This window comes from Strigops habroptila, chromosome 2 (assembly GCF_004027225.2).
Source record: "Strigops habroptila isolate Jane chromosome 2, bStrHab1.2.pri, whole genome shotgun sequence".
Taxonomy (NCBI): Eukaryota; Metazoa; Chordata; class Aves; order Psittaciformes; family Psittacidae; genus Strigops; species Strigops habroptila.
This window is the reverse complement of record NC_044278.2, coordinates 26,565,916-26,589,845: the sequence shown is the minus strand read 5'-3', so window position 1 is coordinate 26,589,845 and position 23,930 is coordinate 26,565,916. Positions and strand designations below refer to the sequence as shown.

Here is a 23,930-nt window from a genome sequence, read left to right as displayed (position 1 = left end):
CTATTTCTTTATCTTTTAACACTTGTGTCCTGGGTTCAGCTATAGCAGTCATTTTTCTCCTGCTTAGTAGCTGGTGCAGTGCTGTGTTTTTTAACTTTCAGCCTGAGAACAACGCTGATAACACCGATGTTTTTAGTTGTTGCTAAGTAATGTTTATTCCAACCAAGGACTTTCTCAGTCTCATGCTTTGCCAGGGAGGAGGGGAAGCCGGGAGGAAGCAGAGACAGGACACCTGACCCAAACTAGCCAAAGGGGTATTCCATACCACAGCACGTCATGCCCAGTATATAAACCGGGGGGAGTTACCCGGAAGGCCCAGATCACTGCTCGGGTCGGGCTGGGTATCGGTCGGCGGGTGGTGAGCAATTGTATCCTCTCCCCTTGTTATTTCACTAATCGTTATTATCATTGGTGGTAGCAGTAGTGGTTTTGTGTTATACCTTAGTTGCGGGACTGCTCTTATCTCAACCCGTGGGAGTTACATTCTTCCCATTCTCCTCCCCATCCCTCCGGGAGCGGGGGGAGGAAGGAGGAGGGGAGGGGGGGGGAGTGAGCGAGCGGCTGTGTGGTTCTGAGTTACCGGCTGGGCTCAAACCACGACAACTTGAGACTTTTAAGCCATGATTTTGGTTATTTTGAGGCTTCATTTGTGATTTTCAATGTTTATTGTTATTAATTTTTGTGAAATGATTGAAGATGGAAAAAGAAAACCCGCATATAAAGTCAAATTTGAATATAGATTAATCTAACACCACCACTGTCAAAATCTAGTGAGGGTTGAATAAGTTCTGATGCACCTGAACTTTGTTCTACCTATCCAACATGAAATTAACCTTTTGTGGAGGAATTATATTACAATATTTGGTTCTCTTTTTTATTATTAAATTCATATTCATTTACATTTTCCAGTAAGAGCCAGGTCAGAAGAAGAATTGCCAAAATACATTAAAGTATTGGTTCTTATGGTATTTTTGGCCTCATTTGTCCTATTTTGGCGCTTTAGATCGGCTGTAATGGATTTATATTTCTGTCCTTTAACATTTCTGTGGTTTTACTCCCAATTTGCAATTCTTCTACAGATGCATTTTGGACCACTTGTACTCTCTCAGGATTTGTCCATTTCTGATTGGCTTACTTGCCACAGTATCTCACGTTACATATGGCATGAACATATAATAAACATTAATTCTTTACAAAAATATACACAGGGGGAAAAAATTAATTTTTGCCATAGTTTCCTGACTTCTCTATCCTGTGTCCTCTTCATGACTCTCACCTCCTCAGCAGCTCGGATCTGATGAAGCGCTTTCACAGAAGTATTCCTTTTAAACCCCAGCTGTTTATTTTGGCACATTGCAGAAACAGGAATCTGGTTCTTAGGAGAGGAAAGACTAACCACATCACAGAGATGATCAGAAGGACAGCCAGCTGCACTGTGGGGCAGGCCTGTAAGCCAATCCCCAGGCTTGCCTCCACTTGTGAACGCAATTTACCTGCAAACTCTCTTGGAGGTAAGGTTAAGGAAAAGCACTAAGAACAGAAACAAAAAAAAGCAAAAGGATGAATAGCTTCTTATAAATGATATACTGATGATTTTATGAAAGACTGAGAAAGAATACTGTTAGAAAGTTCTGTACTTTAAGTGATCTCAACTCACAATCAAAAGACTTCTCAGTCTGGTCTATGCTGAAGCGTCTTGGTAGGTCAGCACGCTAGGTTCTGTATTTTTCATATAAAAGAACATAAATCTTATTTTTTGTTATTTTGATAGTATACTTACAATTTCAAGACAGAATGAAAGGGAAGAAGGCAGTGGAAGTGTTGGTAATTTAATTCTTTCAAATTCTCCACATTTTCAATTTGTAGCATGTGAGTGTGCTAATAGATCACATATATATATACACACACACACACAATGTGATCTATTATACTGACTGGAAAGAAAAAAATGGGTAAAAAAAAAAAAAGAATTTTTTTTAGAAGCACTCCTGAGAGTAACCTGGATCTTGTAAATTACTGACATGGTAATTTTAATGCAAAGGCCTTTGCTGCAGAATTGCAAGTGACTCAAACCCCTTACAGCATATGATACCTATCAGATTATCCAGTTTGCGGTTTGACCAATGACATCATGAGGCAAGCATTAGAAATACTTTCATAGAAATACAGTTGATCTTGAAACACAATTTAACATTAATTTTTTTTTTTTTTTTTTTTTTTTTTTTGCTTCAGCTACTTCAGCAGTATTGCTGTATTTAAATAAAATTATTCCAGGTACACAGAAGTTTTTTGATTCAGTGCCTTTTCTGCAATCTTCCATATTCCTTTATTTACCTCCCACCACTTTACACTTGCCAGGGCAAACAAGGAAATGGTGTAATCATGGAAGTTTGCTACTCTGTTTGCAAACAGTAACTGGGGTACAGTCTAGAAGCTTGATTGATTCTCTTAAAGATCTGATCTTTTCATAAAGACCAATGTCACTCATTTGGGTCTTGATAACTCCATTTCTGATTGCACCTGTGCAATGATAACCTAAAAGAGAGAGATACAAATCATTGCCTGGCACAATTTGCCACCTTGAGTAAAGTGTAGGACTTTTAACGCACTCAACCCAGACATACAGTTTGAAAAGAAGCTCTAAACTTGAGTAGACAAATGCAGTCATGGCACTTGGATACAGCTAACCAAAACAGATCAGGGATACCTTCTGGCAAGTGAGAGATTTTGTTTGGGAGCTGTACTAAACACTCATTCTGCTAGATTCTATTAATTTTAAGTAGTGAAACTGCTTTATAGTTTATTTAGGAATTTCTGTTATCCTTGTACAGCATGTGTTCATACTAAAGCTGAGGCAGCAGTATTGCATTTCATTTTAATAGCCAACTGTTTTTCTAAGTCTTAACATACATGGCATACTCACACAACTATTCATTGCCCTGCTGCTCTGCTTCTCAGTAAGGCAGGCTGGTTCTCCCAGACTCTGCAGATTATTGCATCTGTTTTTACGACATACAAAGAACAGTTCTTTGACAGTTTTGAACCCACAGGGATCCTGACTTTGCAGCCTTGCCGACGCTATTACTCAGCTAGCTGTGTCATGCACTGCCACAAATGCAACAAAAACAAATACCCTTCCTGTTATGGACAATAGCTGACATAAGAAACACTTTGCAGAGATTTAATTAAGTAAAACTAAAAAGAGCGTTTTCTGACTTTGTGTTTGTCAAATCTATAACGATATCTAAAGGAGATTAAGGCTTTTTATCACCGAGCCTTTTTATTTCTGAAGTTGATTTTTTTATTTATATCAATATTCTTGTGTGGCTCCACCTTGTTGACTGGGGATTTGTGTCAAATTCAGACTTTTAGTTGAACTAATTTAAGAAACAGATGTCAAAGTAATCTTTAACAGCCTCATAAAGTGCTGCTTAAGTGAGGTGAGTAGGCAATAATGAGTAGGGAATGTTATCAGAGGTGGAGGAAGAGAAACATTACTAGCCTGTTATTCCAACTTCTGAAAGAGGGTTAGAAGCATGCAAATTGGGGGTTTGGGGACCAAACATGGAAATATGGCCATTTATTACTGACAGGGTGTTAAAAGAACAAGAGCATCTCTTATCTTATTTAAATCTGATAGCCAGTCAGCAAGATCATTAAAGTTCTTGTGAACTGTGACATTTTGCATCTGAGAGGTACCTATGTGTGTGGTATCTAGCACCAAGCACTCAAACTTGTTAAGACATGGAGCACTTCCAGGAGAACAACATAAGGTGAGTCTAGCCAATGGAAGAATCATGCTTCCCTGCTCAACCATCTCAAAGTATCCTAGGTACAAGTGAGGTTACTAGAGATGAGGAAATACCTCATCAAGGCATTCTAACTTCCTCAGAAATATTCTTCAAAGGACTATGCTAATGGTTTAACTGTAGCTCTGCTTGGTAGTCATCCTATATGGTGATGCATTAAGTAAATTATATACATATATGCCTTAACTAAACAAAAGCTATGTAAAATAGCAAGTCAGTTTCCTGTCCTCTAAAATGATAACAAAACTCTGGCTCATATTCTAAAATGTTTATCTACTTATACAGTCTACAGATTTTTGGTTGCCCCAGCTTGCTCTCACTCCAAGGGAGACAGGCATTTACAGGTCTAGTTGTCAGGAACAGGAAAATAACAAATGGATACACACATTCACATGCATGTGCGCACATGCATGACACAAACAAACATGCATATATTATTCTCGAGAATCTTTACTGTGGTCATGGATGTCTTTGCTTAACCATAAAGTTTGTAAGTCTTAGCTTTTGTAGGAAACAGAGGATTAGAGAAAGAAGATTGAGTCAAGACTGCCTAGTTACAAAGCTGGGTATTCCAATGTAAAAATGAAACATGACTGATAGCTGGAGAAATAGAGGTTTTATTTTGCTGTGCTCCTGATTCTAATCAGGAATAACTCAAAAAATGCTCTTTTGCATATATCTCTTCTCCAGCCTCTCCTTCCTATTTTGAAGTCTTCTTTCAAATAGCAACAGAGACTAATTTTGTTTTGATGGTTTTCCTATGGTAACAAAATGTCTACTTTCAGGCCTACAACTTTAGAAAATACTGATGTGACTCAAATGATAAATCCCAAATTTTATTGCCATGAAATATTCAACAATAAACATATAGATCAGAGCACATACCTACCTACTTTCTTGCCTAGTTTGCTGTGAGACTTTTTAAGTCCTGACTTATTTGGAATGAGTAGATGGTAAGATAGAAACTGTATATTCCATGTAGGACTATGTTCTGGAAGGAGTAGTATTTCTAACTCTGAGGACCAATGTAGTTCAAAAATAATGTTCTGTAAAATTAACAAAAAATTTTCGCTTGCTTCTGATGTTAACAACTAAATCTATTATACAAGCTATTGGTGAAATTAAGTTGTTGTCAGGTATGCTAACTATTGTCCCTTGTCTGTACAATCTGTGTATGTATTCAGCTGCTGTCTATCTTCTTGTTTCTAAATTTTAAGGAACTTTGGATCTCCTTTTCAATTTTACTTTTAACAGCACGTAGCACAAAGGGGCCCAAGTCCATAACTGGAGTTCATGGGCACCTTGATAATTCAAGTGGTAGTAATAATAATAAATTACATTTTTCAATGTTGGTGAAAAAATAGCTAACATAAGGAAAGTGTATGTGTTTCAGGCCACAGCAAAATGTTTAATAAATAGTTATTATAAATCCCAGAAGAATTTATGAGAAATGTTTGCACATGAGCAGTGCTGCCATGCCACTGAAATGTAACACGATGATTCAGTATGCACACAGACCTGCAGTGGACAAATGCATACAGATTTGTTCCGTGCTGTACAGACATCTTTACACAAATGTTCTTAATTGCTAACAGAAATAACATCGTCTACTGTAGCTGGATTTTCTTTAACTAAGTCGGTAACACATTTGCAGCACCAGACCTCATCCAAGTTCTCGCCTTGTCGATTTTTGATCCTTGAAATTTATTCTGACAGTGCTCCTAGCCTAAGTGCTGTCTTTTGCAGAAAACAAAGTAATCAGATTTCATGAGAGCTGGGTTATTGCACACTTGTATGTAGCTCTTGGAGGAAGCTCCTAAAGGAAATAGAAGTCTGTAACATGCTCCAAATTCCCTTCAGGGCCCCTGGTTCTTTGATTCAATCTTGAAACAGTCAAGACTTCTAGCCATTCTTGAGACACAAATAGGCTGTGGCATCAAATTCACTTCAAGGAAGTACATTGTGACTTTGTCTTGATCTCTGGTATAACTAAATATATTTTCTCCCACCTTTTATAAGCTTCCTCTCATATCATCAGTACGGAAAATTTAATGTAATGGAAATGATAGCTGATACTTTTTAGAAATAGGAGGAATAATCTAAATGAAATATTACACTCTCAATGAGGCATTTTGTTCTGAACCTTCCTATGTTTGAGAGTTACATTTATTGGCTAAAATGGAAGAAACCTGTTGGTAACTTGGTCTGCTTGGTAATTTTTGGTTATTGATTAAATAGAATATGTTTCCTAGATATAATGAAAAACTCTATTTTGCTTTTAAAGCCAGCACTCCTCCTTGCAAATTCCTAGGAGCAAAAATGCTGGCATTTTTTCATTATGCAGAGGGAAGTTACATTAAATTCAGGCCACATTTTTTTCTGAAAAACTTGAATCAATAATTTTTTATTTTAAGAACAGTTCTTCAGCATTTATGTGTTATGTAAGTTTCATATGTCCTTAAAAACTGTTCCCTGGAGGTTACTCAGGGGATGGCATTTTTCAATAGTTCCCAGGATTGCCTGGTTAAATGGAAAGACTGCTTTTACCTCCTATCCCCATGCTGTGTAGATAGGAACCTTAAACAAGACACACTTAGATTATAATACTCATGAAATATGCTTGAGATGTATGGCTGTATGTTTGTATGTATGCGTGTAGGTATGTTTTCCAGCAGACTGAACTTATACACAAGACCATATTTCACATACGAAGTGGTTTTTTCCCTCAGGCACCATCATTCTGATAAAGGTGTCAAATTAAAACATTATGTCATGCTCCACACTACTAAGTGCATTCCGGCTATCCTCAGTACTCACACTTGGTAACCTCACAGTAGGGAGAGCTAGAGAAGGTTTCCCTTCCCTGCAGAAAACTCACATTAAAATGATTTAATGATGTGCTTTTTTGAGCCTGAACTTAAGAAGATGAAAGAAGAGCTAGAGAGAGGATAGATTCATGTTCTAATACCTACCACGTAGTTAAAGGTTTTCCTTAAATGAAGTGTCTATAACCAGGATGTCACTAAGTATCAATTGTTTTTAGAACAGGGAAAGATATTTGTATTTATGCTCTTATTCTCTCATTTTTATTCTTTCAGAATGTTTCCCCTTATGCAGACATATATTTTCACCATCTTTTTTGTATGTTTCCTGTAAATTTACACATTCAATTGTTTCAAGACAGTCTGATCCAATTTGTGGATTGCTTGCAAATGGTTTGTTTCAGATGTTCTAAGTGACTGCGGATTTATCTAGGTCATGTGGCATAAGACTATCCCCTAAGTAGGTAATGCCTGGGTCACTACAGAGTATGACAGGGAAGCTGAAAATGCCATTGTGGAAGAAATATAGTGAGGTAAGAGAATAACAATTGAGAGTTCTTCAACACACACCCACTTGCCTTTCAACATTTTTTTTTTTACGTTTTTGGTGTGCTCAGCTCTGATCACAAAACTTGGCAGTTATGCTCACAAATAGAATGTTTGTGGCTACCTGTGGTAGATTCAGATATCTTTCTAAAGATATCTGAAGAATGTGTTCTTTACGTACTTTAGAATACCTACGACCAGGTTTGTGTTAACATTAGGACAAGAGCCATATGGTCTGATGTAAAGTCCATCAAAATTGAAAGGAGTTTACTGTTTAGTCTCAATGACTTTTGATTGAGGGTCCCAGGACCCCTGGAGCTCCAGGAGCCACAAATCACTTCAGAAAGGTGGTTTTTAACAAAGTACATACATTTATGATTTTAGCCTTTGGAGTCTCAGAAGTGAAGCCTGAAGCATTGATTCATACAGGTGACTTCTGCAGAGAATACAGGAATGTACTGGAAGATTACTGTCTACTTTTCTGGAGACATGGTTGTTCAGTATTCTGAAGCTATACCATATCTAGTTTGTAAAATGGGACAGGTGGGGAAGATGGAGGGGTGGTATGTGTGATTTCTTAGAAGAAGGGGCATGAGAAAGCCTGCAACTTCAGGACTCAATTTAAATCTGCATGCACTCAGAAGGAGCTATCCATTAGTAAATGGCACATTGGAAAAGACTAGAGGATGAACTATCAATTTCTTATTCTGAGAGTTTCATTTGTGTGAATACAGTGAAGAAATTAACAATTATGAATCTGAGATAACAGCGCTTGTTGAAGCTTTGTATATCATCTTGTTTAAAGGCACGATTCAAATTCCAGTAAAGTTGTGAGATTCTTACTGTGGTTTGCTTGGAACGTTAAGGAGCATTCTATTGTCAGTTGGAGATTCCCAGCTGTTAAATTTGTCAGAACAGAAATTGCTCCTATTGCTCTGTCGTAAACATTCAGTAGGTTTATCACTGACTCATCAGATATCCTCTCGTTTTTATTTTTTTTTAACCACATTGATAAGTTTGCATCTTTCTGAATCAGAAGACAAAAAATATCCATGGTCCAGCAGGTGGGACAATCTTTGATGTTTATATTTATTTTAACTGACAGTGTCATTAAAGGTAAGATTATGCATAGTTCAAAAGGCAAAGCCATTCATCGTGTTACTAAAATACCAAGGAAGTGGTTTTTTGAAATTACTGCTTCCTTCTGCAAAGGTGGGATGAAAAAAAAAAAAGAGAAGTGTTTTTAATGGATGGAAAAAATGGCATGCCTTACTCAGTTTTTATTATGAACATATGTTGCAAGTAAAAGTAAGACAGAAAAGTGCCATGCATCTTCTGTTTCTTTTTATAAAAGGTACTTCATTCCAAATAAACACTTCTGGTTAAAGGAAATAATCTGCAAGTAAACTATCAGAAAACACATGCATATTATCACTGCACAGTGCCAGGAGTTGCTTAACCTGGATGATTTTCAGTTTTTTTTAGAATACGTACATCAAACAATTTTACAAAAAGCTGTGCTTTTAAATCATTCATAACAGAAACCCCTAAATGCAATGTACATTTGGTCTGACCTACCTAATGCATGTTTACATGTGCAATATAAACACTAGTGCTTAATCAAATGTTTTGGTTTATAAAAGACCTTTACAAGGGCATATAATGCTAAGACAAGGGGGAATGGCTTTAAACTAGAAAAGGGTAGATTTAGATGAGATGTAGGGAGAAATTCTTTACTGTGATGGTGGTAAGGCAGTGGAACAGGTTGCCCAGAGAAGTTGTGGCTGCCCCATCCCTGGCAGTGTTCAAGGCCAGGTTGGACGGGGCTTGGAGCAACATGGTGTAGTGGAATGTTTCCCTGCTCATGGCAGGGGAGGTGGAACTAGATGATCATTAAGGTCCCTTTGAACCCAAACATTCTATGATTCTATGATTCTGTCTTCAGAATTTGCACGTGCATAAATACTTGGTTAAAAACAGGTGTATGAGTTTGCTTCTTCTGAAGTCTTTGCATATAATGTGCATGTAACAAATAGAAGCACATTACATTCCACTTCATTTTATTTATATATGTGTATAAATAAGACTATATGTTTGCTTCATATATCTCATACATACACATATGGAAGATTGTCTATAATAATCCTCTATCAGTTGCTGAGAACCTTAAATTCCTTGTACTTTACAAAAATTGTTTGCTATCTTTATGTATCTTTATGTCTCTTTTTGTCTCTTTAGGTGTCTAAGAGAAAGATTTCTGAATTTGCTTAAGCAAAGTAGCCCTAGCAATGAAATCAAAGAATGTTTTTTTAGTATTCAAAGTAATTCAAGATCATAGCACTGGTAGGTCAGAGCTCAAATTGACCATAAACCCAGGAACTCAAGAATCATGGCAAAGGAAGATATAGCAATCTGTAGTAAAACTAATAAAACCTGTAAAATATATATTGTTTAAAACAGCTTATTTTAAAACATTTTACTGCTACTATTATCAAACTCACAAAAATGTTTTTTATCTCAGCTCACTGGATGGAAAAGATGAAACACGAAAGGTGGGCAGATATGCCAGAGGTCAAAGAGTAAAATTTGCTGTCTGACATACCTAATACTATCCTAAAACAAATTAATTATTTGTTCACAATAAGTTCACAAAAGAAGATTAATATTTTCATTCTCTTGATTTACCAGATTTTGAGGTTCAATTGCTGCTGTAAAATTTAGAAGTATTTTGTCTCTTTTACATAAATTCAAACTCATTTTTTTATCCTCAAACAACTCAAAGTCTTTTTAAAGAAAAAAAAGAACAAATAAGTGCTATACTCTAATAATATATGTCAAAAGAAAGTATGTTTTGTGGGAAGATAGTCATAACACGTTACTGTGATGATGAATTCATCATGCCATAGAGGTCCAAATGCAGACCATATTGGTTTATATATGCCAAAACTTTTATTTGAATATATATTTTTGCGTTTTTTTGTAGTTGCTCTAAGTATATTCACAGTCATTGCCAACTGGGAGTTTTCATTTCAAGGTTCAGCAGAAAAAGCCAAAGTCCAAGTCAGAGAGAGAAATGAGCTCTCTTAGGAATTATTCTTTCCATGCAAGCAGGGCTGGTGACCTCAATCCTTGATCGCAATTATCACTGCATTTTGACCTTAATATAGTCCCAGGAGTTGAATGCGGTAATCAAGTGTTTCTGTGTTCTGAAGCCAAGTAAAATGTTTTGGGCCAAAGTTTTCTGAAGTGAGTGATCTGGGAGACTTTAGATTTTGAATTCTGCTTGAAAGAAAGCACCCACTTTTGATGCCAGTGCTACCAGCTCTCTTGCTAGATGCTGAAGGCACTAAAAAATATCCCAAATAATCATGAAGTTAACCATAACGTTTTGTTCTTAGTTTTCTGTCACTGTTTCTACATTTGGCAGTATATTCAGAATTGATTAAATACGTACTGTTTGTAAGGTCTGTTTGATAGCACTTGCGAAGAATTAAGATAACAGGTAACTATAATTTATGGCCCAAGAGGTAATCTATGAGTTTACGCTTGTTTAGCTCCATGAATCTCAATTAGTAAATGCTATTAAATTTTCAGAAAGGAATGTAAAAATAAAATTTGCTTGTTTGGGAAATCTCTTTTACACTTCTCAGGCAAAGCACAGAATCATAACTTAAAAGACAGGGAGGCTTACATGTCTTTAAGTCCTCTTTCCAATTCTGATACTTTGTATCAGAAAGTAGATCCACTGGAGATCTTTCCGCACAGACTGCAAAATGCCCATCCCACAGTCTTCAGCAACAATGGATTCAGGGAAGCAGTTCATGGTTTGCTCACAACTTTACCTCCACCCAGACCTTGTTTCCTAACAAGGCAGAAACTCCCCCTTCATTGCTGTGCTGAAGAGAATTCGAGCCACTCCATAACCATTTCTCCCCTTACTATACCATGAAGGCAGATCTAGGAGTACTGGAACAATTTTGAAGCACTGAACTAGGTTGAATACTCTTGATGTTAATTTTTCTGATGCATAAAAAAACTGCTTATCAAAACTCACTGTATAATAAAAACCAGCATGCCATGTTACAAAGTAGTTTTGGTCTTGGTGTGCATGTAAAGCTCTTCAGCATCATGCATTTTAGTTACAAACTGTTGTCTAAAATCCTGTGATTCAGACATTTCCACATCACTGTTCTAGCAAGCTCTTTCTAAAGTATTGTCAATACAAATGTTTCTTATAAGGGAATTATTCTCACAGTATTTCTAGGCAAGAGCTTTGTTGGTTGTTGAGTAAGAGCTATTTAATTCATTTAGTTTTCTTTTAGTACTGCAAATGGGTATGAGCCTATCAAAACCAGAGCATCTGCTTAGCTTCACCTTAGGAGTGTCTTACCAAGTTCAATGGAACTCAACAGCTATCTGTGTCTCAAGTACAAATATAGTTATGTATGTGATTTGTTGGACAAGGAAATATTAAGGGCATAAAGTCAATGACTGATAACTGTGCACTTCCTTTCAGTATTAAAAAATGTTGGATTAGGCCTTTATGTATGTAGTGACATTCCTTTATAAGAGTGAGCTCTGTGTGATGAATAATTTATTCTACATACATAGAGTCTGCTTTTCTTCACGCAGTAGCTGTGGACAGGTTGTGATTTCCTCAAATTAATTCCATATTATTTTGTTCAGATTTTTGAAATGTCATGGACTGAACTTGAGTCCCTTTCTCAACAATTAGTAGGAAGTATGTTGGTAGACAAGTATACAAACATTCTTCATATTCATTGGAGAAATTAAGCAGCATTTTTTATATGAATACTTTTGTGTGTAAATGTAAAAGGTGTTATTAGTAAATAAGCCATCAATATAGAATTATTTTCCGCACCCATTCATGACAGTAAAACAAGATCATTACAAACTTTGCAATAATTAAATGAACTACGTAATTGAAAACATTTAATTCCAACTAGTATATCTGTAGAATACGTTTTTAACTTTTGAATTAGTCAGCAGTTTTATTCATTTTTCAGTGGAAGTGAGTTCAAAGCCTTAGTTTCAGTGAAGTACTATGTTTCATTCAAAAAGAAGAGTCAGTAACCCTAGACTGTTGGAAAGAAACACATGCAAAAGATCAATTTAACACCTGAAACACCTGGAGATCAAAAATCAAGGAAAAGAGAGATCTCTTCAAGAACTATCCCACTCAACATCTCATAAAGATTTTTCTATACTTTCCAAAAGGTCAAAGCTATGAAAACATTCACATATTGTATGTTTAATTCTAGTTAATTTTCACAACAATATTAAGTTACTTAATGTTTGTTAAGGCTTAATTGACTATTTCTAGGAAAGATCATCCCTCAAAAAAGTGGGACAGAGAAACCTTTCTTTCTTCTTTTCTTGTGGTAGTGTTGTACAAGAAATAGCTTTGGGCAAAGGCTCAAGAAAGCTCGTGAACAGACTTTGTATTTTTAGATTGTGAGTGTTAATGTAACTGCAAAACAATGCACTATACGAGTAACTAAATAGGACACAGACATTGGAATACACAAACTACCCAAAAAGGGAACCAAGGAGATCAAAAATGAATTTTTGCAGATGATTCTGGAGAGGAAATTAAGTATTTTAGTAAGATGAAAATAGAACAGAATAAGCATTTGGAAATAGTGAAACTACTACAGTATTTGCTTGCAATTTCCCTGCAGTGCGTCTATGAAGTGGATCAGCATTTGTCTTTCTATCTCTTCTGAACCACTGCATATAACTGCTTCTTCAGGCTTGTAAATGTGCAGGTCAAGTGAGACCAAGTTCAGGTGTTTTCCCACATGGCATAGAATATACATGGCTCTTGGGTATTATATTCATGCAACCTGTAAGACTGTAAGAACCCAGAAGCTAGTCCTTTCCTTTGATTTAGATTTCAGCATGTTCTAAAATGTATGTGTATATGTACCTGCAAATGGTGATGTAAAGGTAGAAATAGCCAATGATAAAACTGCACTTGGTATCTGTGGATCAGATTATAGACCATACAGTTTTATTTAATATAAAGTACCCACTATGTGGACTGATTTTCATAGAACAGTAATAATAAGGAGAAGGAGACTTTGACAACTAGGTGGCTACAGTTCAGGTGAGAGCCATATACACGGATTACATATTTTTTTATGGTGCCTGTTGAACTTAGATGTCTGCTGTGGGCCCAACAAAATGAATAAAAAGTCAGCTAAGAAGATCTTTGTATTCCAATAAAATTATCCAGATATGAATTAGCACGTAAATCAAGCAGGTATGAGAAAGCAGGCAAATTTTTTGTGGAATTACTTAGGCATATGTGCACTTCAAGTCATAAAATGGAACTTTATGACTATTTTGAGAATATGCAACAAAGCTTAGAAATTTAATCTACTTGGAACCTCCTGTATAATCTTTTCAGTTATTCTAGTGTCAGCAGAAATTCCATTGGTCTATTTTAATGAGCTTACAATGAGTAATTATAAGAGTTCTAGGTCCATTTGTCACCTTTAGCTGGAAACGTATTTGTTTCATTTCAAGTCATGTCAGCATGCATTGAATATCTGTAGTCAGTCATATGTAGAATTCACTTGTGCTTTCTTGTATATGCAGAATGATAAGACAAAAAAGTAAATATACAAAGTTTTTTAAAAAAAAGTAATTAAAAAAAAGAAAAGCATAAAATTAAATTCTGCATTACACTAAACATTTAGAAAATGAAGAAGCTATACTCTGCTGGAGTATAGAAAAGGAACAGCACAGGAAAAGGATGCCATCAGGATGTTTTAAATGGCATTTCATTCATCCAAGTTCTCTTAACTATGACTTTTAAGATATAGACCCAATATTTTAGAAATCAAATGCTATAACTAGAAGCACCCGAGGGTCGGAGGAAGGAGGGCTGTGGAGGAGGCGGGGGGTGGTGGGAAGAAGAGGGAATTGCTCCTTGAGAGCACTGTAAATAGCTTATGAATCAACAGTATGGTAACAATTAGACAGTGGTCCTGTTTTTATTTTTGCTGGATTTTGAAAATCATAAAAATAGATTATGAATAAGCCTCATATAAGCCAAAAGTTACATTGCAACAGCTGCATTAGCCTACCAATGCATACTAATTTTATCAGATCTATTCACAACTTGCTGCTAATATCTCACAGGTGGTAAAAACACATCTCAGATTCCTCCTTTAAGGATGAATTTTTCTATAATATTTTCAGCTTCCACTTTTTATTTCCCACTTTTACATCTTAATGGCAGGAAAGTTGTATGGAAGCAATTCATTTAACAAAGCAATAAATTAAGGCCTAGTACACATCATACAGTTTCCTTTATTGTTTCAAGATACATGAAGCTTTCATAGGCCTTTGAAAACAAAGCCTTCATCATGGGATTTTCTTAGGAATTTTTGATTTGTTACACAATTGTAAGCAGTACAACTTTCCTATCAAAAGCAATCCCCAATGCTTACATTCTTTTATGAAATGTGTCTTTGAAAGGCCCATCCTTGCAACTTTCACAACTGTGTACTTTTTAAACATTGCTAACAGATACAGGGTTCATTACTGGCTTAAAGAAACAGCACCTAATCTGCTTACATGTTAGTTACTTAGTGTTCAACTTTCGTATAATGTCCAACCTCTCATCAGATTTGGAATTTTTGTGGTTTGGGGTTGGGTTTTTGGTTTTGTTTTTTTTTTGTAAACCTAGTTTATACTTGGTGCGTATTTTTGATTAAAATAAAAGCCTATGGAAACAATTTTAAATGCTAAATAGCAGAAGGAAATTAATGTTTGGAATGTTAAAGAAAAGAACTCTAGGGTATTTCATTTGATGTATATTGGAATAAAATGACTTTTCTTAATAACAATTTGGAAAATAAAATGTCTCTTAAAATAGAATTTGGTTTTTGGGTTTTTTTTGAGATTGCATAATTTGGAACTTGTTTTAAGTAGCATATAATCTAAGACAAGTTCTTCCATTTTCCATTATTTAATCATTGAAATTCAATTGTTCTGTATTGATTTTAAATTAATCTTGTACTTGGAATTTTGTCATGGAGACCTTTTTATTCCCTAAATTAAAATGTCTAGTCTATTCCAAATAAGGCACTGTAAAGCTGAACTAAAAACAGAATGCAAACTATTTTAAATAACAAAATTATGATTGGAAAGGTATGAGTAGTTTCAAACAAGTTCCCTAGGTACACAAAGGCCAATATATAACCCAAAAGAACCTTATTCTCCAGCTGTGCCTCATTTTTTGTTATGTTGCAGAGTAGTAAAAGGCCATTCTTTAGACAGATAGACAACTTGCAACATGCGAGTGCTGCCTTGAAAGACAGAAACATTGGCAGAGGTTAACTGCCTGTGTTGGTGGTTCAATTTAGAAAGGCCAAAGTACGCAGCCCGTCCTTTTGAAAATGATAATTTCTTGAGAAGCCAAAACTTATAAAATACTATTAAAGTTCAGGAAGTTTGAAAACTATTTCTTTTCAACTTGGATATGTTAAAAATATGATATATGGAGCCTCAGACTTTGCACATTTTGCACCTACATGAGTCTTATAAGAAAAGAAATATGTTATTTCTTCTACCCTTTACCAAGTCTTCTGAGTGCCTAACACTAGATGCAAGAATCCCAAGTTCATAATGTGTCTTGGGTGTTCTTCCACGTACTTCTAATTGAATTAGAGTAGCAGGGAGATTGATCTAATTAATATTGTGGTCAGGCTTGTGTTTGGTTGGGTTGGGATTTTTGGGGGGGAGAGGGTGAATGGGTTTTTTTCCTTTTCTAAGGACCTGTGGGAGCAAAGTGGGTTTTATATATTCTCCTCTTTTAATGACAGGGAGATTTGTTGAGGGATATAGTTGGTACCTGCAATTCCATCTCAAGCAGTTTGTCAAGGTTCCAAAATTCTTGATGAGTTGCAAATGGGAGAGGGAACTCTGGAAACAGATCTGTAGCCTGTGATATAATTGTCTCAAGACAGCCTTCGGGAAACTTTTTTTGTTGTTCCTATTCAGTTGTTTCGTAAGCACACGGGCCAAACATTTTGATAATGGAAGACATTTACCAGTGAATAGGTCATTTTAATGTGGATCATCTTTTATAAGGACATCACTTGCATTACATTGCTGTCAAAGTAACAAACCTGAGTATAGCTGAAACCCTTAAAAGAACAAATATTCAAATGCATGTGTCCAAGGAGAGAGCAGAAGAATTTTCTGGCTTCTGGAGAAATACATGACTGATGAAAAATTATGTCCAGATATTTGCCCTAGGTTTGAGGGCTGAGGGTGTGTGTGCTGGGTAGACAAATGCTTGAAAGGATGTGAAGAACATCCCAACTCTAACAGTTATCAGAGACAGTGTGTCAGAGTCTGCCCGCATTTTTAGGGCAGACTTCTTGAACAGCCAGACATGACTCTCTGTCAAAGCTGAGTCCTTGCTACAGTTGTTTGTGGTAAATGTTATTAACATTTGTTAATTATTATGCAAGTGTTACTTTATCAATCAGCAATGTACAGCAGCAAAGTAAGAACGATCACATTGAAACATTTCAGTGTCCCCTTGTGGCAAATATAATTGCTTTCTTTAGTTTAACCGAATTTACTAACATCATATCTGTTGTGAGGACAGGGCTGCTGAGGGATCTGGTTAAGCCTTTGTTTCCTTTTGAATATACTGATTTTTTAATTTTCATCACATAGCTACTCACTTTCTCCCCTCTGTATTCTTGTTGTGAGGATCCAACAAATGAGGTTCTGGCTAGAATTTTATTTCTCCAGGCCGACCTTCTATACTGAGTGTTGTCTGTCCAAACCTTTGTTGTTCACAGGCTCAGATTTTCAGTACAATATGTTAAGTACCTCCATGAGGAAATCAGGCAATGTGAGTAGTCAGTTGAACCTCAGTTACAGAGTAGTCAGAGCACTATGAAGGCTTCTTTGATGATACACTCACCTTTTACTTCTTATTAAAGAAGCCAGAGGTGCCAGTCTCAGTGTTCCCTGCTGTATAGAGAAATTATTTCCCAGTCTAATTGTCTAAGGCTTGTAAGATAGCTTAATAAAATCTAGCACAAAGTCTGTATGATAGTGCCACCTTTACAGAGGTCTTCATGAACTTGGATGAGAGTTAGTTGTTTGCTTGCTCTATCGAAAGGCATAAAAAATTTTAATTTTATGTCATCCACAAAGCTATTGTGTCTGTGAAAGGAAGCCTGACATTTCTCTATATCCAACTACCCTAGAAGATAGCAGTCTTACCATTCATCCAGAAGAGAAAAGAGAAATAATGTTGACCTCCGGTAACTAGCTTGGACCTTAGACATGGAGTTTATATAATATTGTCTTCAAGGTAGCTTATGCATAAACTAGGAAAGGAACAGGTCCAATCAGACAAGGAATTTGTTCAGACACATTATAAGCAAGATCAGGTGCTGATGGAAGAGCAAAAACCCTTAATTTTTTGGGGTATCTGCATAATCTTTTAGGAATTGGTTCAAGGGGTTTGTGGAGGGACATGGAGGGTGGATTTGTCCTGTATTACTTTGCTATAGATATTGGTGAATTACCTCATATTCATATTGGGTAGGCATTTTTTGAAGGTTTTTGGTTGCTTTTTTTAAAAACAAAGCAAAACAAAACTTTACAGCTTGCTAAGCTGAATAATCAACATATGGACAAAAATTCTCCATCCAAAACTGTGTATCGGTTGAATTAAATCAGAGAGTGTTTTGACTCTCAAGACTTGTGTTTGCTTTCTGGGAAAATTCTTTGCGTACATGAAGAAGCGTGTACTAGCCTTATGTGTATCTTTGTCATTGAAAAACCATTAATGAAGGATATACAAATACCAGTGAGCACAAATGTCTACTGAAGTTCTAGAAAGAACTAAATCTTTGCTACACTGAACACCAGAAGGAGCTTTTCCTTCTCTCAGCTTTCACAGTTACTTGCTCTGTCTTGCATTCTTTCCCATTGTAAAGAGCTTTTTTCTTTATCATTTCTGATGTATTACAGTTTCCAGATTCTATTCAAAACACCATTTGCACATTTAAATCTATTTCAACAATTGTTCATAGGCAGGCTGAAGGAAAGAGTGCAACAGGAAAAACAATCCATTCTGTCATCAGAAAACCTTTCCAAACCTGTGAGAAACAGCAGAGATCTTGCTGGAAATGAAGGTGCTCTACTTGAAATGTAATCAGTCTTCCCTTTCAGCTTTAATTTTTACATTTGGGTTTGCTTTTTTTTTCCTTTATAAACAGTCACCTCCACTGCACCTTCAGACACCACTTAGTCTGTATTAAATTAATTGTCTTCTAATGGTTTTGTACAAAACCAGTAAGAGAAAAGCATGGAAACAGGAAGATTGGATTTAGGCTGGTATAGTCTATTAAGATTCTTAAGCACTGTAATTATTTTCATCTACTGAATCCTCCCATCTGTTAAAACTTTATTTGACCTGCAATAGCAGGCTAGTAGGTTTACTCTTCACCTGCTGCAACCAGGGGTGGAAAACTATACATATAGGTGCACGTTAGCTGTAGCCAGTGCAAAGAAGTGGCTTGCTTAAACTCCACCTTGAGCATAAAGAATGCGAATGAGTATCTCCAGCAGTGGAGCTTAGGTTTGGGAAAATCAGACTTAAGAAAAGAAATCCCACAGCAGTCAGAATATATATGAATTTGCATCTCTTTTCATGCTGAAGCTGATATGCTTCTACTCTTTTTCAAGATTTAAAAGGCAATAGGATTTAAAAGGACACTCAGTAGACAGAAGTACATGCGTCACGATGTTAAATTGGCCTGCAAACACAAGGATTAAGCTAAGTGTTTCTGAGTGCTATCTATGGAAACTTGAAGGTCAGAATTGGAAAATCACTTCAATTTATCCATGATATAAAACTTAAAAGAATCCAGTTTGGGTAGGATCTTAAGAGAAATATCTATTTAAGTTCCACCTACACAGGCTTTTGTAGGCAAATTGAAATCACATGATTGTGTTAGGTGATGCCATCTCTAAGGTAATGTACTCCACACTCTGAAGACAAATTCTTAGCATAGACTTGGTGTGGAGTTAATTACAGCTACATGGCTTTTGGCTGGCTCAGAATATGGGCAGAACAAACGTGCAATGGCCTGTAAAAATCCTGTAGGCATGCCCTTCAAAATAGAGTTTAATATATAGTGAGGATATAAAAAATTTGAGGAGGACTATTCATGAAATTGATGTGACCTGTCAGTCTACGATGCTTGGTGGAGGAACTGATAGGAGGTTCCTTCTCTCTGGGAAAAAGAACAACTAAAGCTTATGTGTCTGCATCACTACAAGATGGGGAGAGTGAGGGAGTTGTGCATGCATATCAGAGAAGTGCCATTTCTCATCTGATGTCAAACACGCCTCTTGGTAGAAGGTCTTACCAAAGAAAGGGACTTGACACCAGTAGGTGATACGAGGCTGGCAGCATGCTCCAGCAACAGTCTGGAGATGTGATGCATCTGATGTTTTCTGGTGACTGAGTTCTAGTTTTTAACTTCTAACACTTCGTAAATCAAGGTGTCTCCCTTTAAACATAGATTTGCTGGTGTACAAGAAAACAGTGGTGGCGTATGAAAGGCACGGACTCAGAGCATCTTCATGCAGCGAATCGCTTTATTGCCTATTGCTCTAGCTTTTATACCATTCTAGCAAAAAATATTTTTAGCCTATTGCTCTACCTTTTATACCAAGCTAGTTTTAGCACATCATGTTTAGTTCCTGGTTTACAGTTTTGTTTTTTCCAACATTCTTCATTGTTTCACTAACAGTCCCAAAATAACCAGTTCCTTCTCTTTCTGTTCTCCTACTCCTGCCCACCTGGGTTGCTCTGCTTAACCACACAGTGTACTTTGCTGCTTCTTTAACTCTTTCTTCTCCAGCCAAGCAGTTACTTATCTTTGGCAATAATCAAATAGTTTCCATCCTCTCCTACAGTGGTCCATACTTCATCAAGCAGCTCTGAATAAACATAAATTCTCAATTCTTACAGTCTCATTTCTTCCACCATTAGCTTATTTGCTCTTCAGGGATTTCTCTGCATGAAAACTTTTTCACTCACTTGGCATGGCTTAACAACTGCACAGCCTCATTCACAAATACTCTTTGTGGAGCACTCTGACTTTTCTAAATCATCCCTGTTGTAAGACAATTTCTATGCTTATGGGTCAGAGTGTCAGTCCCGTAAGGTTGTAAAAGATTTTTTTCTTTTTTCTGTACAAGATTTTTATAAGGCTCAAAGGTTTTTGGGGGTCTTATTTTAGTACTTTGCTCTTTTTGAGGTTGATTTGAGAGTTCAGGCAGAAGGGTTATATACAACAAAAGTGTAAACGAAGAAAGGCTTCTGGCTGACCTTAAAACAAGGAACTGAATTATGTCATTTATAGTAAAGGCTAACCCAGATAACCAACCTTAAAGATTAGGCTAAAGGCACAGATACTCCTCTTTGTAAACTATTCCCTGCTAACTTTTCATGTCTAATGTGAAGGGCTAAGAATGTAAAGACACTGCTACTGATTCATATCTGTCCCTAGTGACTCACATCCTAGAGAAAATATCTTCTGACTGCAGAACACAATATTTCGGCCATAGATTGGATATTTTTGAAGAAGCAAAATCTAACATTACCCTGGGAAAAAAATCTCTGCATTTCACTTAGGTCATGGAAGCTGACAAGTTTATTTTCTTTCTGGACTTTCATGGTGAGCCAACCTTTCTGCTGAATGAACTAATCACTTGAACAGTTATTGCCTGCAAGATAGGATACTACAGATATTCTCCAACCCACTGAAAAATCATACCCAGAAGAAACAGAAGAAACTATGCAAGTGACATGAAGTTTGCTCCCTAACATTGAGTGAAATAAAGTTTCAGTGCAATATCATTCTAATGTATTTTTTCACTGTTGAGTAAAGTCATTTACATGAGAAGGATTTTCAGAACTCTGTGGGGTTTTTTTGTGGTTTGAACTTCTCATACAAAACACAACATAAAACCTAACAAGGGGAACAGCCTATTTATTATTATATTTTTATTTATTGCTAGTCTAAAATTTATTTTTATTTATTTTGTGTAACAAAAATAGCAGTTTTCTACACTAGAGACAATTAGTTTTATGCTCCGGAAAATTTCATGAATTTTTGCAACATCTGAATCCATTTCACAGTAACGGATTCAAATGTCACAAAGTCATAAGTTCCCACATAAAAGAGGGAAATTATAAATATCAAGTGCAAGTCTGTCACTTCTCTTATCTACATTAGCATTCCAGAAGACTTCTCAAACTTAAGCATCTGCTAGCAAGAGGTTTTTCATTTCTCCTTTTTCTTTCTAAAAACAGCACTCTGTATCTTCAATTATACAACATTTAGAAAACCCTCTACTCTGAAATGTCCCACTGGGTTGATGGCTGGAGTTTTGCACTGACTTAATCTGGGAAAGCAAAATAGGATTTTTTTTAGGTTTTTTTTTTCCACCCCGCTTTTCCCATATGGATACTATTTTCTCTTTAGTTCTTGGTCTTTTAAATTAAAAAAAAATGTTAATGGTCTGAATGAAAGCTTATAGCAGCCGTGAACTCCACTTATTTTCTTATGGCTAAATCCTTACGGTTAACTATCTCATTGTACTTGAACTTGGCTCTAATAATCAAGTGTTTAGTTGTTGGCTATCTCTGTGGCTCCTACTAATTCAGGAGGATTAGTGTAGAGTCTAGGTGTCCTGGGTTCAGCTGTAGCAGTCATTTTTCTCCTTCTTAGTAGCTGGTGCAGTGTTGTGTTTTCGACTTTAGTCTGAGAACAAAGCTGATAACACACCGATGTTTTTAGTTGTTGCTAAGTAATGCTTACTCTGATCAAGGACTTTTTCAGTCTCATGCTCTGCCAGTGAGGAGGGGCACGGGAAGCTGGCAGGAAGCAGAGGCAGGTCACCTGACCCAAACTGGCCAAAGGGGTATTCCATACCACAGCACGTCATGCCTAGTATATAAACTGGGGGGAGTTACCCAGAAGGACCAGATCACTGCTCAGGTCAGGGTGGGTATCGGTTGGCAGGTGGTGAGCAATTGTATTGTGCATCACTTGTGTTTATTGTTTTCTTTTCCCCATTTAGTTTTATATTCTCTCCCCTTGTTATTTCCCTGATCATTATTATTATTGGTGGTAGCAGTAGTAGGTTTGTATTATACCTTAGTTACTGGACTGTTCTTATCTCAACCCATGGGAGTTACATTCTTTCGATTCTCCTCCCCATCCCTCTGGGAGCAGGGGGGAAAAAGGGGGAAGTGAGTGAGCAGCTGCGTGGTTCTGAATTACTGGCTGGGCTTAAACCACGACATGGAGAAATTGTTGATTTAGCATGTACAGACATGTCCACATTATATGTAGATCCCCATACGCAGACATGTTGCAATGCTAGTCAAAACTCAGAGCAACTTACCTCATTGTTGAGCACATGATCTTTCAGGTTTCTTTATTAAAGTGCTTGTCCAAGTTCAGTTTACACAATCAGCAGTATCTGTCTTCAGAAGACAGGCAACATAATGGTATGACCACCTCAAAATCACCTTCAGCTAGATCATAAAGATTAGTCAACAAAGTGACCATAATTTGGGATGTCAAAACTTTTGCTCAGACCTATGGGGAAAACCAAACCAATTTCTCTGCCTTTTCCTCCTCTGTCTTGTCATGTATTGTAATATTGCTTGTTTATCAACAGCAATGCAAAGGATCTTGAACCTTGGTGACTCTGCCAGACGCCTGAAAAATATAATTCCACTAAAGACGAAGTGTGACCAATCTTCAACAGAAGAGAAACCAGTCCTTTAAAAAGTCAACAATTCATGTCTTGCAGTAGAATTATCCCTTTTGAAAACAACTTGAATTTCCATAGTCCCTCACTGTTGTCCTGAAGGCACTTCCTCTTCAGATGTCTACCTGGAGGGAGAGGTTTTACAAAAAGCCTTCAAAACCGACACATTTTTAAACCTCTGTGTAACAGTGTATTACATTTTGTATGATGTTTAATGTTAATAGCTTAAATTAAAAGACTCTTGTTGGGAATTACTTTAATGTTGTATAGCGTAACTTGTAACTTACTCCTCCCATTGAATTTGGTTTTAATATTCAAGTGTTTAATTCTCCCATACCTCTACATGGTTCTGATTATGACAGCAGGATTTATATAACTGCACATGATACTTTGAGTATGATATTATAAAGATTCACATTAAATTTTCTAAGAAATATGAGTATCGTATTTTGGAGTGTTTTTTAAGAATTATAAATGGTTCTTTCAATTCTGGATACAACTTTGTTAGCATTGCTGGAACATTTTGTGTTCTTACATTACAATTTCTCAGTATAATTCTGACATGTTTAAAATTTTGCTGGACAAATGCTACGGAAACGAGAGAATTGTATCAGAAGAAGTGAGAGTTTCCCCACACATTTGAAAGGTCTTCACTGATCTCTTTCTATTCATTCTACCACTTCATTGCAGAAACAGACAGGCTCAACGAACACAGGCATTTTGATTGAAAACAAGGCCTCAGGAAGGCCCTGAGATGTATTCTCAGGGACACATTAATTTTCTGAACTGGTCAACGCTTTGGTAAAGTAGAGCACATGTCAGCAAGTGAACAGCAGACTTACAGAATAAGAATGGAAAAGTGTATGTTCTTCCTTAGTGTCTTTTCATT

The 23,930-nt window shown here is 36.5% G+C and overlaps 1 long non-coding RNA gene across 1 annotated transcript; it reads left to right on the top strand.

Annotated features, from left to right (window-relative positions):
* The first annotated feature begins 318 nt into the window (after nt 1-318).
* Nucleotides 319-23,295, top strand: LOC115603861. The gene is made up of 3 exons (XR_003990014.1): nt 319-358; nt 1,360-1,511; nt 22,949-23,295. It is a non-coding gene; the product is annotated as an uncharacterized LOC115603861 (long non-coding RNA).
* The last annotated feature ends 635 nt before the right edge of the window (nt 23,296-23,930 follow it).